Source organism: Columba livia, chromosome 3 (genome assembly GCF_036013475.1).
Source record: "Columba livia isolate bColLiv1 breed racing homer chromosome 3, bColLiv1.pat.W.v2, whole genome shotgun sequence".
Classification (NCBI taxonomy): Eukaryota; Metazoa; Chordata; class Aves; order Columbiformes; family Columbidae; genus Columba; species Columba livia.
In genome coordinates, this window is record NC_088604.1 from 7939266 (window position 1) to 7956228 (window position 16963).

The 16963-nt window shown below is 43.9% G+C and overlaps 1 protein-coding gene across 8 annotated transcripts in view; it reads right to left on the reverse strand.

Annotated features, from left to right (window-relative positions):
• EVA1A (eva-1 homolog A, regulator of programmed cell death) overlaps window positions 1-16963 on the reverse strand; it is a 211796-nt gene that overhangs the window by 49529 nt on the left and 145304 nt on the right. For 2 of the 8 annotated variants that reach the window (XM_065055743.1, XM_065055749.1), the window contains exon 2: window positions 1936-2041. The exons of 4 other annotated variants lie outside the window; for them this stretch is intronic. The gene's annotated coding sequence lies outside the window, so the exon portion shown is untranslated. Of the gene's footprint in view, window positions 1-1935; window positions 2042-6184; window positions 6273-8341; window positions 8798-16963 lie in introns of those variants that run through there. 2 more of the 8 variants (XM_065055746.1, XM_065055751.1) reach the window with 2 other exon arrangements.

Genomic DNA, 16963 nt, shown 5'->3' on the forward strand with positions numbered 1-16963 from the left:
ACAATCCCTGGGAAATCAGGGTGACATTTTAGGGAGGGATGTTGCAATTAAGAAAATACAAAATAAATAGAGTTGTTTGCTATTCATCCACCACCTCAAAGCCATTTAGGGGTAATGTGGCACTTCTACACTTCACACCTTTGTGTCGACTTTCACAGTTAGGGGCAGATAATTTCTTCAGTCTTCCAGTTGCTTTTCTCCCAAGAAAGATGCCAAATCTTCTTTGTAAGCTACAGGGATGATCTCACAAGGTTCTAATCACAAGCATTTCTGCTGTGGGTGACTGCAAGTGATGATTCAAACTATGCAAGTCCTCTTCCAACACAAGAGCGTAAAAATGCTGCTGCTGCTGCTTGGAACGCGGCCACCGCTTAGCAGAGCAGAAACACACCGTGCGTCCCTGGGAAAAGTGAGAGGTAATCATTTGTGTAGACTGTGAAAGGTCAGGTAAAGCTGGGGGATTTGCGCAGAGATAGGGGAGATGATGATTCCAGCACCATGGGCTTGGGCATCAGTGAAATATTGATTCATACAATGACCTCTTGCAGCCCTTCCCTAATGTCTTCTTCCTCCTTTAACCTTTAGGCATCCCGCTGTTGAGGCAAGAACTCCAGAAGCTGACTTGCTCTAACACTAGAGGCTCTAAGTATATTGTAAAGTTGCCTTTTTTCCAGCCAAGACCATCCATAAAAACAATACCTGTCCTCCCTCTTCAGCCCAGTGGAGTCCCATACATGCCTACATGTTGCCACAAGCTAAGGAGAAAAGAAAGGCAGTTTCACACCATTCCTCTCCTTCCGTAGTTCTTGTTCATCTGCTAGCAGTCTCCCATACTTATCACTGTAAAATCAAGTCATACACTTGAAAATATATATCAGCTGTCTGACATTTGAAAAATCTGTTTACAGCGCTTGTCTTCTCATTACCATGTTTACCTTGATTTTATTGAAAAGCCACTTTGGAATATTGATTCCACTTGAATTGCAAATAAAAATGGCCTTTCTTGAAGAAAATGAAATATATATTTCATAGTCAACAGACAGGAAAATCTCTCCAAGTAACTCTTGCATAGAGAAATAGCTGGCCCATTTAAGAGAGCTGTGTAATGTTGTATAACTCAGGAGACTGAGGGCTAAGTGCTGCCGTGCTGGGAAAACCTGCTCATAGTCCAGCATCATAAGACCCATTTATTCAGTCTGTGTTTCCATTTTCCCCATTTGTGATGGTGAAAAGCTCTGCAGTAAAACCTGGCATTTAACTCTTTCTGTTCCCTACTGCAACTATCACTGTGCCACCAACTCTCTCCATTAAGCTTTTGGTAAAAGGTGGGTGAGTAGGACTGGACCTTCTCCAGTGGATGAAGAAGTTAACTGATATTGTCTCATACTTATAGAAACATTTTGCCAATAATAATTTGTCAGTGAGAATTGTGAAAAATCATAACATGTACCTGACATGGCTATACAAACAAAGTACCTCACGCTGGTGCCAGGAACTCTATTTGCTGCTTGATTTCTCCTTCCAAGCATTACAGTTAAACTACATGGGAAAAAATATTTTGGCAGAGATTAACTATGTCTTTAATGTGTAATTTATTAATATAGTTTGGCTGATGGATTTATAAATGTAGATAAGTAAAGCAACTCTTTATTTGAGGAAGAATCAAAAACGCATCGTTACAAAGGATATATATTGTGTTCACTGCAGGGCTGTGAACAGTCACTAGAGATGGATCCAACTTTCTACCAGAGGGAAGCCCTAAAACCCTCTGTATGACATGGTCCAAGTGCTTTCCCATCCCATCCAGGGACACACGGTGAGTACTAAACCCTGCATAAAACTCGTTGGCCAACCACAAGGGGAAGCATCTATGCATTCAAAGAAAAGAGCTTTGCAAGCTTCATATAGGGAGGCTTCAGCTGTGGATCTTCTTACCAACTCAAAGGACTGGGAAGCATGTTGAACCAAGATATGCAACCAAAATCATTCCAAGTGAAGCAAAGATGTAGTGAGATGGTGAACTCTCCCTGCGAAGCTTCTCCTGAAATAGATGATGATCAGTCACTGAGTTGCCTCTGCTAAGGCCTGTTTCTGCAGCATCAGAAGCTGCTCATTGCTTATTGGTTATTATTATTCACCAGTTGGCCAGAAAAACAGACAGATTTGGGTTTTCTCACAGGGAGAATCACTAGTTATTCAGATATAGTAGACAGAACATGGAGTGGGAACGTACTGACCCACAGAGCACTGGAAATACCTACAGGTGGAGACAGAAAGTCTGTCCCTCTACCACGGATGACCAGATCCCTCTCCAACACTGCAGTGAATAAGCAAAGCCATCAGATTTTTTTACAGACCTTTAAACCTGCAAACATTGCTCTCAGATGCATTCTGACTGACCGTCTTTGGTTCAGCTGCAAAGCAGGAGTGTCACAAGACTACACAGCACATTAGGCTGAGGACACAAGCACGGGTTCAAGCCCTAATCCACTGCCCATGCATGTTAGTAACCACCAAACCCTGAGATTAATGTCCTCCTAGACCTTCTACAATGAGCCAGTCAGGACAAGTCTTAGTCTGAAGCCACCTGTAACATAACTAGACCTGGATGTTTCTTCCCAGAAGCCAAGGAGAAAGTCTCCTTTTCCTCCAGCCTCCAGGTCACCCAGTCTCAGCACCTGCTTCCCACCATCCTATGGGAGGAGAAGACCTCCTCGAGCAGGCTTCAGCCTTCAGCCACGTCACAGAGCTGTTACCTGCCATCTCGTAGCCAGAGTGCGTGTCCAGACAGAGTCACAGCAGAGTGTGTGTAAGGAGACAGAAGACACTCTTGGCCAAAGCTCAGCCCTCAGTGGTGGCACACAAGACAAGCAGAGCAACAGTGGCTGTGTCAGCTGCTTCCCCTCTGTGTCTTGGCTCCAGGCAAGAGAGACTTTTCACAGACATGCACTCTTTGGAGTCTCTGCTGAAACCAGAACGAGACCCCCCTTTAAGGTGAATTTTGAGGATGTGCTAAATGCGGTTGCCATCTACTGCAGTGCCCAAACAACCCACAGTCTACAAAACACTTCTTCACAACCTCTTGGTGAACCAGGACATGGCTCTGAGTCTCATTTTATAAAACCCCATCTGAGATCTCCATGCATGTTGCCAGTCTGTGGCAGCCCAGGGACCTGGAAATGTATTGCCAACAGAGCTGACAGCACTAAGGAGGTACAGTTGGAAAGAGAATTCCCATGCAGACTTTTGCTCAGAAAAACAAAACAATCTATCAGAACTGTTGCAGAAACAGCCCTTGGCAACCTTAAGACTGGAGTTTCAGATGCAGGGGAGTCTTCTAGATCTGAGAAAATAGGACAACCGGAAATATGGAAGCAACCCAAAATTGCCATGAAGTACACTCTGCAACTTGGAGCAAAGCTGACAGACATCTGTATGTCTTTATGCTACTCTTGTGCTTAACAATAAAAATAAATAAATAGCTATAAATAAATAAATAAATAAATGAAATTAACTAACTAACTAAATAAAATAACTAAATTAAATAAGTAAATAAATAGCTATGTCCTGAAAGAACAGCCACATCATGGGGCAAGTCCCCCAAGGTGTCAGGACTGGAACTGGACCCTAGAGAGCCTGTAAGGGCAGCAGCTTCACCACTTGGACTGGAGAGCTATCAGTCCCGTTTGGTCCCACGAGCAGAGCTTATCTGTTGGGCAGAGAGCTGCAGTGAAAAAACTACTTCAGTGGAGCCAACCTCTGAACAGTCAGCTCATCACAGCTGCACACAGCTGGAGGATCAACTCCCAGGAGATGCAATCACAGCATAGTTGGGGTTGGAAGGGATCTCTGGAGATCATCCAGTCCAAGCCACCTGCTAAAGCAGGTTCACCCACTGCAGATCGCACAGGAATGTGTCCAGGTGGGTTTGAATGTCTCCAGAGAAGGAGACTCCACAACCTCTCTGGGCAGCCTGTTCCAGGGCTCTGGCAACCTTAAAGGAGTTTCTCCTCATGTTTAGATGAAACCTCCTGTGTTTCAGTCTATGCCCATTGTCCCTCATCCTGTCTTTGGGCACCACTCAAAAGAGTCTATTTCATGCCCTTGACACCCATCTTGAGATACTTATAAGCATTGATAAGATCCCCGCTCAGCCTTTTCTTCTCCAGGCTGAACAGACCCAGCTCTCTTAGTCTTTCCTCATAAGAGAGATGCTCCAGACCCTTCATCATCTTTGTAGCCCGCCACTGGATTCTCTCCAGTAGTTCTGACAGGATGGCATGTGCTAAGATAGTACAGCACTCTGCCTTATGGAATTATATCTGGCTCCTACAGCAGGTGAGATGGTGCTATCAACTCCAGACAAATCTCCAGCTCAACATCTTATTAAAGTAAATCCCTACATGACGCCACCGACTTGTTATGGCAGATGCCATGACAAGAGCTTACAAGAGAGGCAAAGGAAGCTTCTGGGTAGAAAGAACCTCCAGATGTAAAGCTTGGTGATAAGGAGTGATGTCCCACTGCTTCAAGAGCTCATACATCAGCCAATGGGCCAAACACCAACAGGAGGAGAATTCTGAACTTTCTGAAGCAGTTCTTAATGTCACCATTGAACTTACCAACAGCTACCAGAAGGATATTTAAGATACTTTCCCTTTTAAATTTACTATAAGGAACAACACGTACTAGCCAAAGCTGCCTTTGAAGTGACAGCTAGGCTATATATGTGAATCTCAATCTATACAACAGGGTGAACAAGGAAATGGGTAGCCTATACTGTAGATGCTTGCCTTAAAAATACTGTTGTTTCAATGTTCTTATTTGCTCCTAATACATCTGCAAGAAAACTTCAAATACTAAAAGTTATTAAATCCAGAAGCAATAAATTATCTACAAGGAGAAGGGAGAAGAGGCAGCTCCTTTAATCTCCCAATAAAGAAGTAAAGGAAATTACATCATATCCAGATGGGAGACTGATGTGGCCAGACAGACAGACAGACAGAGGGATCGGTGCATTGGCATTAATGGCATCGCTTCCACAGATCTAGACAGACAGTGTCTATGGAGGAGAGGGCCAAAGTGAACGCCTAAATCCAACTCCTTCTCGGTCATCCAAGAGTCTTGACACAATTTTTGTATGTGGTTACTGTTTCTCAAATAAAGCGCACCAACCCCCTGGCCCTAATGCATGGAGGGGAGTGAACTTGGCCATTCAGGCTCATTTCTAATGCAGTTCTCAAACAACGTGGGAAAGTTGTAATTCTCTTTCACCAAGTGTAAAACCCACTGACTCTACAGAGTGAGGCTGAGCTGAATAACTACCTGTCTTAATTTTCAGGGTAATGTAAAAAGAAATGAGAAACAGTTTTTTGATTGAGTTTTTTTGTTTGGTTTGGGTTTTTTTATAGCACTGCAGTCTTTTTTTTTTTTTTTGATCTGTTATCTCATCAGTAGCAACACAGTTTGTTTCCTGACCCTCTTCTGCAAGCTCTCTGGGTCAGACAGTGGTATTTGTTTTAATGTAACAAATATGGTTGTTAACCAAAAAGAAGCAGATGTTTATCCCCACGATATTCCCTACATGATCCCAGCCCCCCTTTCACCAATGTTACTTCTGTCGGAATTGAGTGCATTTAAAAACCTGTCCAAAGTAACTACTCCAGAGACCAACAAATAACTGCTACTTGGCAGAGGATGATATCCTCTGCCTTTTGTTCTCTCTGGCCATGCATCTTACCATTAACACCTCCCCAAAGTGGAATAAGTACTCCCAAATCAGAGGAGCACCATTATAGACTTGGTCTCCTCCTCTCATTGATGGATATGCATCAGCACCCTTGAAGACTTAGTGTATGGAGCCCCAGTACACCATTAGCCTTGACCCAGATGTAGTGACTCTCCAAAATAAAAGGAAGAGCAGAAATCAACAGGAAGCTTCTATTACAGCCAACTAAATGAAGATAGATGATCTACTACCACCTGAGACCAAGCTCAGAATCAGTTACAACAGAGCCACTGAGAAGCTATGGCTTGTCTGAGCCCTGCAAAGCCCTCATACACCATCTGCTTTTGGTCCACGGTACGTCCTAACTGCAGCTTAATGGTCGCTGGGGAGCATCCTGCAGCACAGACAGCAGAGGCATTGCTGCTTGCTCTGCTGATACAAGATCCAGTTCCTCACCTTGCCTTAATTGTCCATTTCTGAGGATCTGCTGGAAAAATGGATGTGAGATCACAGCCAAATGTAGATTCAACCCTGGAGAAGTAGAACAGACAGTAACAGCAGTGACGGGGGCCTCTAAATTTCTGTAGGGACCTCAACACCTACTTATCCACCTGAATGACTTGGCATGGCAGAGGTTAACTCAAAGGGCCACAGAAGGGGGGAAAAACATTTTAAATTAGAGGCAGGAATATTTATCAGCTGAAAGAAAAACCTCCCTCTCCATTGGGATCTGCCTTGGTAAACACAGAAGACACAAATCAACCTAATCGCCCATCCAGCCCCTCACCCCACATCCAGCCAGTGTGCAGAGCCGGTCCCTTTGCTCTCTCCAGCAGGACGCTCTGCAGCTTTCCTCCTCTGAAGTTTGCTTACATTACTGCCTCCTTTTGCTGACATTGGCAGCTTGCTCAAGCCTTTGCAAAACTATTTTTTTTTTCCTTGGATATACTTAATCTAACTTATTTTTAGCCCATCTGTGAGAAAAAAAATGGCCACAGCACAAACTGATCTGCTAAGCAATGCTTCCAACTATGCAGATCCCATGACCTCCTAGCTACGTTGCGACAATGTTTTCTGTTTATTTGGTGCTGCTTTTGTGCACTCACCCATGTCCTAGACCTAACGCAGCATGCATTTGCAAGTTCTCTTAAAGGCCTCTTTCAAGGTGAATTAACTGAGTCTCATGCATACTATATTACTGACTGTGGACTTCCAGATCTTTCTTTTTCTATATAAACTTTGAAATAGGTTTAGACTTTAAATCTTACTGAAGGATCTCACATGTTCTTCATACCTGGATCCTGTAAATGAAGTTGGATGCATTCCCAGAGAGAATCTGCTTGGGGAATTACCACTGCCAAGGATGGAACCACTTGAAAAACAAAGGTGAGATGCCTGCTGTAATTGCCATGGGAGTTAATTTGGGGAAAGTCTATGGTTTCCATTATCAAGGAAGATTAACTGAATGGTCTCACTGTTCCTTTTTTGCCTTTTATTTAGGTACCTATGACACCAGGTGGGTTGGTCTATTTTGTGAGATGGTGGCCAGAAGGATGTGAGATGGAGCAGAAGGATGGCCAGAAGGATGTGATGGGGAGCGGCTGAGGGACCTGGGGCTGTTCAGCCTGGAGAAAAGGAGGCTGAGGGGAGACCTTCTCTCTCTCTACAACTACCTGAAAGGAGGCTGTAGCATAGGGGATGTTCGGTTTCTCCTCCCAAGTAGCAAGTGATAGCAGAGGAAACGGCCTCAAGTTGCACCAGGGGAGGTTTAGATTGGATATTGGGAAAAATTTCTTAATGGAAAGGATTGTTGGCCATTGGAACAGGCTGCCCAGGGAAATGGTGGAGTCACCATCCCTGGCAGTGTTTAAAAAACGTACAGATGTGGCACTTAGGGATATGGTTTAGTCAGGTTGACAGTTGGACTCCATGATCTTGAGGGTCTTTTCCAAACAAAATGATTCTATGGTGGCCACCAATGGCTGCTGTATGCAGGGCCATGCTGGCTTGACCAGTGCTGGAAAAGTGTCCACAACACAGAGGAGGTGAGACTGTTTCTCTCCTTCTGCCACCCCAGGTACCACTGCATTGGTATTAAGCCTATGGTTTGGATACACAAAGGATGTGTCATTATCAAAAGGAGATCTGCAAAACCACTTCAAGCAACTCTTTGTAAATCCATGAGTGTTCGTAAGTTCGGGCGTTTGTAAATCCCTTCACACCAACTGGAAGTGCATGAGTCAGTGCGTATGACAGGTGTGTATCCGCAGCTCTTACAGGACAGCAGAAAGACATCATCCTTTCTTAAAACCATATTTCAAATGAAAATGTCCTGAAGTAAAGCAGTAAAGCAAAGATTTGTGTAAAAGTACCTACTTAACTACTTAACTCTCTCTTCCACTCTCCCCATTTATGAATGAAGGAGCATGACGCAAGATGGTACTTCTATTATTAAGGACTGACAGATCAAGCTATACTCCTACACCACTTCATCTTCTTATATAAAAAAAAAAAAAAGCCACACAAAAAAAACATCGCCCAGCTTGCACAACACTAGAAAATTATTTAAATTTACACATAATTTTTAAAAATGGTTAAACTTTGAATGTTTACCTCTGACTTTTGAATTTTCCTCATTTTCTTCACTGGCACACTGGCCAGCATGGAAATGTACAGGTACGGATTATCCTCATTTGTTTGCAGACTGTCTCAGACCCACAGATGAAGGAGTGCTGCTCCACACGATGCTACTGAGGAGTGGCCTCCTTGGCATGTCAAGGAGGTGAGAGTCTTCTCAAGATGCCATCAACCCCATGCTTCTTGCACCTCTGGAGACACTATAACTATGCAGTGCACCTACTCAGCCCCCTGCTAGTAGCCCAGCACAGTCCTTAGCACTGAATTAGTTCAAAAGAACCAGAGTACATGGAGTTCTTGGGGAGAGGGATATAATTACTGTATTTTAAGTTCTTCTGGAAAAATGTAGAAGTACTTTTTTGGAGTTAATGTCTTTTCCTGCTGGTCATTCTGGCTGGAGGCATTCTCTTGTATTTCTTGACTAGCATTCATCTGAGATAAAGAAGATGCCCCCTGTGAGACTGGGTGGGGAAGGAGTTGTGGTCCACAGGTGAAGTAGGGAAACATGAGAGATCTGGAATGCTCATTTTCCTAAGGATTTCACTTAATCAAATTATCACCAAACTGCAAGTCATTTCTAACCACTAATCACCCACTGCCTGGAAACTATTTTGAACAAATGTAAATGTACAAAATCTGGTTGATGAAAGCCTTGAAATGTAGATCCTGGGAAGTTTGTGAACTCCAGCAACTGTGGAGAAACAAAACCACAGTTTCTTTTCTTAACTTTGATCCTATTCTAGGGGAAATACACAGGCACATGTAAGAAATCTTTCCTTCCTCTCTATTTTCTTGCCAAGGATGCCATTTAAACTCTTTGGAAACAGCACTATAGCTACTCCATGCTGCCTATGCTCCAGAATATATCAGATGTTATTTAAATAAACACATGCCAGATTTTTTTTACAATGCCTTCTGGTAAACAGCAGCCATAATGAGCCTACATTCAGATCGAAAGGGCCAAAAAAGCTGGAGTCAGACATAACAATGTGGTGTCGTCCTATGCTACCAGCCTCTGCATAGTGGTACAACAGGTTAAATACTTAGAAGAAGGAACAAGGGATCACAGATATTCCCCCCCCAAAAAAAAAACCTGCAGCCTGCCTTAGCACTGACTTCTTCTCTTTGTCCTTTGAACGTTATAAGAAAGACTTGTCAATACATATTGCACCAAGGCAGCACAACAGCTTTATCAACTACCCAGCCATGGACAAGGGGGAAATCACCCCACAGATACCCTCAGGCAGCCCTTGTCTCCTCCAAGGATTTCCGAACAGGTTTACTTCACACTTCTCTAAGTCATATGGTTCAATGGAAAGAACAAGGTAGAACTAATTTCCTTAAAAGCCTTAGAGATTCTATGTTAAGTTGTCCTATGCTATGAGTTTGTAACCTGGATGTCCTCATGGCCCAAAGTGAATTTGCAGATTGAAATATCAGGTTGTTTGCTGTCCACCAAAATTCAAACCCTGATGGAGGTTTACATTTTCCCTGTAGTAGTCTAGTCCCTATTGTCCCCATCACAATTTTTTTGTTCAAAAGCAAGACCCCAAGCTCAGAAATTTGGTGAAAGAGAGGATGGAAGAGATGATGTGGCTCTTCAGCTGCCTACCTTGTGGCCAGCTCTGGAAACTATAATTGCCCAGAAATAAAGTGTATGCAAAATCAGAAGATAAACAGGACAAAACCCACAACACAGGCGAGCTGCATCCATTCAGCACTAAAGCAAGAGCAAATATTGATGAAACTGGCGATTTATTTTTTTTTTTCTGAGCCCCAGTTTGTAATTTGCTGTTTCTTCCAGGGTCAACAAAACCTCCAGTTTCAAACTTTTGTATATATGCTTTGAGAATCTTCATGCTGTGATGTCTCACAACGGATAGCATGCGTTTTCTCAAGGAACATGTACAACAGAAAGTCATGGGTATTATTTTCAACCTTCCCTCATTAACTGCACACAGCAGTCACAGAGTGTTTCATTTTTCTAGCACGTTGCAAGCAAGAAGGAATGAAACCTCTGACAGGTGGCTTTGAGGTAGCACTCCCATTTTGCAGTTGGATATGATGAACTTCCTATCATCATGAATGTTGGACTGGTGGAGAACACAGGGTTCTTAGATCCTGCAGCTGCTCTTAGTCTCCCCCTCAGATCCATAGTGGCCCTAAGGGTTGCAGGGACACGAGACCCTAGAGAGCCACTGCAACAGGGCTACAATTTAGGGTTTCTTCTATTGTGACACAACTCTAGGCTGTCGAGGAGGCGTGGAAAGACAAGTTATGAAGTTTTATGTTCACCTCTCAAGGCTGCTTCTCTCGAGCAGGTGGTTTTCTTCATATCTTTGCCTGAATTTCTGTATTTCCAAGGAAACACTTTTATTCCTTCCTCCCCAGCTCAGGCTGCCTCTTGCTGTTTGCTGAACACTTTTACTTTTTTTCTGAGCTGAGTCAAACTACATGACTTCTGCCATGAGAAGAAAGAATCAAAGGTCAAGAAAGCTTTTACACTGTTTCTATAGTGGTGAATTCAACAGTTCAGAGCATAAGCATGGGTGCTGAAACTTGACCATCTATGCTATTACACAGCTATCTCATATGGTTTCAGTCTGAGCCAACTGGTGCCCACTCAGATAAGGCTCAGGAACACACATGCACCAATTGCTTGGGAAAGATGAACACTGAAGCACCCGATACCCTCAGACACAGGTGCCTCGACCTTCCTAAAATTTCCCTCCATCATCCAGTGAGGTCATCAGGCATCAGCAGTTGTTCCTGTCTCAGAGAGATAGGAGACAACTCACAGCTCCGTATCCATCTCCCAACAAATTTTCGCAAAATATACTCACTTCAGAGTTGGGAACCTATTTCTCTGATTCTGTAATCTACTCAGACCACTTTGACTGCATAATTTACATTTGGTCTAAGGATATTTTATATACTGAGGAGGGGGTAAAAGCGGCTTAGTGAACATGAGAATTGATCCCAATGAACCTCCACCTTTCCTTTAACTGCTATTATGACACACAATAGGAACAGCAAACGTTTCAGAGCAGAAACCCAACCGGTTCAGGGCAAATGGGTGCAAAGTCTTTAACGTTGTTGCAATGCCAGGGAAATGAACAAATTTGCCCCCTGGGTTGAAGCTAAAGGAATGCAATTCTTGAGCCCTGCCTAAAATCACATGGGTCCTCTTGGCTCGTCTGATGTTGTTCCACCGTGATTCACAAGCACTTCTCTGCCTTGCTCTGCTCTGCTGTGTGATGCTTGGCAGCGACCTGCACAGTTAAAGCTGTGCAGAGAGCAAACTAGGACCCTGGAAGGATACTTTTCTCTTTTCTTTTTTTTGCAAACAAGCTCCTGTCTTACAGAGACAACTCTAGAAAATTACAGAACAGACAAAGTCTGGCCAGAATCAAGGAGTGTTTAGTGTTGTCAGAAAACAAAGTCAGATTGCATGGCGTGATAGCCATGTGATCCCCTTTCTAATGTGCGCAATTTCTACAGGCACTACCTTGCATACTGCTTTGCAAACATCAATCAAGGCCAACAACACTCCTCTGGATTGTAGCCTGCCCTTTGCACCTGCAAAAACTAAGCTATGGAAAGTTGCCTGCAGGCCATGTTAATAAAAGCCTCACCTTGGTGTCACAATAACAAAGCTGTGGACATCCTGCCCACCAGGGTGACCCAGAGCACCTATCTTAAGTGTTCAGGCATTCAGCACAGCCCAAAGGACAGCACTGAATTTCTGAGGAGTGACTCAGAACCTGTAAGCACACATGTATGGCCCAGGGAGACACAGTGTCTGTTCAGGGCAATTAGGTGTTCCCACGTGCCAAGTGAGGAACTGCTGAGGGCCAGCTGGAGACACCAAGCCTGGAGATATATTTGAACAACAACCTGCCTCCTGGCTTGGTCCTCTCAGAAGCTGGCTGACACAGCAGAAAAGCCTCTCCTAAATATCGGCTGGAGGTTCTGATTAGAGGTGCATGAGATGTACACTGCCTGACTCAGCATCCACCTGAAGGAGAGGTGATGCAGACCCATATAGGAATTGTAGAAACATTTTGGCTGGAAAAGACCCTCTAGATCATCAAGTCCAACTGTTATAGCTAACTAAGCCATGTCTCCAAGAACATCATCTACACATCTTTTAAACATCTCCAGGGATGGTGACTCCACCCCTTCCCTGGGCAGTGTGTTCCAATGCCGATAACCCTTTCCATGAAGAAATTTTTCCTAATATCCAATCTAAACCTCCCATGGTGCAACTTGGGGCCATTTCGTCTTGTCCTATCACTTGCTAGTTGGGAGAACAGACCAACACCCTCCATGCTACAACCTCCGTCCAGGTAGTTGTAAAGAGCAAGAAGGTCTCCCCTCAGCCTCCTGTTCTCCAGGCTGAACAGCCCCAGGTCCCTCAGCTGCTCCTCAGAAGACTTGTGCTCCAGACCTTTCACTATGAAGGCATAAAATTTAGGAAGGTGGACTTTACTACTCCCATGGTGCCTGTGGTGAACTATTTTGTCTCTAGGGACGGTTTCTGCTGCCACTGTTGCTGTCACTATGTACATCCCCTGTTTTAAAGCAGTTGGTCAGGAAGAGTCAGCATGCCTGGCAGGTTTGTCTAACCAGGGGTTTTTCAAGTACGCAAACAAAAAGGAGGGAATTCCCAATTTGGAATTTGCTTTTTAAACAATAAGGCTCAATATTGAAAATTATTTAGACTCTGGCTGACTAAATCTTATACGTAAAGCTTCCATACATGCCAACAGCTGCGGATTTTGTGCAAAGAAGAAAGCTGACAGTCTTTGGGACAAACAACTTAAGAGGAGACAAGGAAGCCTCCTTCATGCTCGGTGCTCTTCAAGCCTCGTGAGCTGGCTGAACAACATCCTTCTCACTCCTGAATTCCAACAGAGAAAACACTTACAGACCTCTTCAAGAAAAGAAAAAGGAAACCAGAAGGTCTGTCAACAGCAGCTGGTCACTCCCTGCTTCCAGCTCCTGCTGGTGGAAGAGGCATGAGGAAGCTTTGGGCAGATAGTTACCTCTTCGTTCCTCTGCACACCTTGTACTACACACTTCTTTGACATTGATGCCATCATTGCTCTCAGGAGATCTTTTGTACTTGCTCCGTAATCAGTTCCAAATCTACTAAATATATTAATCTGATTGCATCCATTGTATAAAGTAGAAGAAAAGAAATAAGAAATTTAAGTTTACAATCTGCCAGCTATTCCAAAAAAACAGAGAATGGTAGAGAGTAAATAGAGAGAAGCATCAAAACAGGAGTCAGAGGAATCTGAGTCTTCTGTGGTCACTGATGTAGTAAATCAGCACTGCAGTTTAACACAGCCAAATGTAGTGTAAAGTAATATGTCTGAGGGAAAGGACTGAACTTGAAAGCAGATATTTAAATGTAACATTCATGCACTACACTAGCCAGGAAAAGGAGACTGATTTCATTAAAGAAAAATAAATCTCTGAAGACTCTACAGTTCATGTATGCATTTATAAAGAAGAAGAAGAAAAAAAAGGAAACCAAGTATAATTTGCATAATTTTAGACTGTGTCATAGGGGAATCACAATGAATAGTAAGATAAAAGGAGTACGGGATATATATTATTAAACTAGTTAAATTAAGTATATTGGGAAACTCCAGCAGATGATCTCACAGGTAGTGTGTCAGGTACCACTGAGGGTAGAGATATGGGCTTCAGCTGTTGTTTCCTCCATCCTTGGTATAGTGACCGATGACCAAGAATCAAACTCAGATTTTATTAGCAAGCTCTCTGTGTACATTTAAGTTAAGGGAGTACTTTCATATTTAAATTATGGCCATTTCAGATATTTTCAGCTTTCCACTGCACCAGTGCCTGTAGAAAGAACTCCCACTTCAAAGTAAAATGGCCAAAGAGAAGAGAGCAGGGAGTGGTGGTGTTTCTGTTGCCAATGGTCAGTGGAGGACGAGAATGCTAAAACATTGTGGTCGCAGGGGAAATCAGGGAGCTAGATCCATAACCACAGAAAGCCTCTGAGAACACTCTCCAAACTGCAGGTACAAAAATGTGCTTGCTCCTGTGAGAACCAGCTGCTGCTGGTGCATAAGGGAACAGGCTGCTCTGTGCTCCTTGGGGTAAGAAAACAACTTGATTTTAGCAATAGTGCAGTTCTGCAATGCTGCAAATATCCTGGGGTGCACTCAGAGAGACCCATCCCCAGTACACTACTGGGAACTTGCATCAGGAAGATGAAGTCCAAGCAGCTTGAGCTGGGATCCCCACCGGTGGCTCTGCAGAAATCAGTTATCTCAGGGTGAACACCCCAACCAGCCTTCCTCAGAGGCCAAGTTTCTTCTCAGTGGGGAAAGAAAATGTTTCACAGTTACCATATTAAGCTGATCAAGAACTAACAAGAACTGAAGAAGCAACAGGAGTGTCCTCTACTCTGTCTCCAGAGAAAAATCTGGCTTTTATTACAAAATTCCAGCCTTGAGCTTCCTCCCACAGGATAGACAAAGGAGGCCTAGACATGTATGAGTTAACCAAAAATAACACTTCCAGGGAGGGAGACGATGACTGAGGGGATTGCTGATGGGATACAGAGGCCTCTCGCCTCCTTCTCACCAGTTCAACTCCAGAACAGGTCAGGAGAAATGGGGAAAAGCTTCTGGCTTCCAGCCTTTTGTTGCCCTTCACCAACTCACTGGGAAGCAAGTGACTCTGCCACAGTCACCAACATGTCAGGCAGCCCTGAGACAGTGGTCAGAAGAACAAAAACTGTCCTTCCAGCCTCAGCACTAATCCATTTTAAACAGCTGTGAGTTGCATGGTGGCAAGGCTCAGACTGATAGCGATCTTCAGTCTCCAGCAGCAAATATGTTTAAAAATAGCCAAAAAGCAAACAGACACTGTTTGGAGAGGGAAGGAGGCATGCACCTTGTCGGCTGACCATCTCCACTACACATCCTCATTGCTATGGCAATGTCCCATAAACAGAGAAGAGATCAACATCTCCCCTGGAGCAAGGAGGCAAGGACTGTCCTCAGGTAGTGGCGCTGTCTTAGAAGGTAAACAAGAGATTTGTGCAGACAAGCTGAAGACTCACTAGAGCATATAAATGTTACCTTAATTTGTGCATCAGCACTTAAATATCACAAGAACTGGAGCTAGAGCTACATGAGAGCAAAGCAGATGAACAGAGCGTGTCTGATTCAGCCTGGGGAGACAGACATGGCTGAGCTGGGAAGCACCCACAAGCATTAGTGGGCCAGGGCTACCCCAAATGTGCTGCTATTCCCCTGGTGAACCCTGGCAGAAGCTGAAGCAGATGGCACGCAACAGGCCACTGGGCAGCAGTAGAGCATCCTTGGAGCAACCTCAGACAGGACAGGGAGCACCACACCAAGCTCAAGCACTGAAGCACAGAAAACCTACTCAGAGAAAAGGACCGCTAGAGCCATGAGAAGCCACCGGTGATGGAAGACCTCTCCTGGAGATCTCAGTGGCCACCATGAGCAGCAAAGGGTCTGGCTGAGGTGCTAGAAGTAGCACAGACCCCCTCCTCTGAGCTGTTACAAAGAAAGGCTTGTTTGCCTTGCCCTTGTGCAAGACAGAGAAAGGGGGAAGGGAAGCACGTGCTCACTCCACCTTCTTGCAGAAATTCTTCACACCCTGTGGCCTCTTACAGTACTGGTTTTCCCACTGCAAAGAGAGGCTTTTCTCAAGGTAGTACTTTGGTGAGGTAATTTAAGACAACAGGATTAAATTGAAACAGACAATTTATGTTGTGCAACAGGAAATATTTCCAGACACTAAAGTGTGTTGGGCTCCAGAGCACTTTCTCAAGGTAAGCAGCAGAACTGGAATCTCCATCCCTTGACTCATCTGTCAAGGCTACATGAGCACTGAAAGTATGGTGTGGAGAACATGCTTGCACAAGAAGTGAGATGAAATGGGGACCCTGGTCTTCAGCATTTGCTTTTACATAGGAAAAGGTTCCATTAACTGAACAAAAAGCTGATATTTAGGGGAAGCAAGAATTTTTTGGCAAAAAGCTAAAAAGGTCTTGGTCGTACTCAAGACCCTTCAGTTCTTATGACAATCTCACCCTGAGTGGGTTTGTCTCATCTTGTTTTCTCCTTTGCAAGTTGCAGAAGAAAACAGATATGAAGGTACTGAGTCTTATCTCCCCTCAAATGTTGTAAATCAGGAACAACTTCACTAAACACAGTGAAGCGATGTCAGCTTAAAATGGAGTGGCTTCAGATTTAGTTCTGAAATAATTAAGGATGAAATTATGTTCATCTCCCACTAGAGCACCCATATGTCAAGTTTTTGAAAGTTTAGAAACAAACTACCCCAAACTGCATTTGAGACAGACCATCATCTCTCAACATCTATATGCAAGGACAGATTTCTAAAGGACTTCAGGTCATATCTGTCCTTCAAGCATCCAAAAGCAGCACCTGAAGGCCTGTTATTGCCCTCAGTCACCTTGCACAAGCAATGATTCAATTCACCTGAGAGCTGAGTTGCCTGTTGGACCCCTGCAAAAATGTCAGTCTGTCACTCCATTTCCTTTCATATTAAGAAATT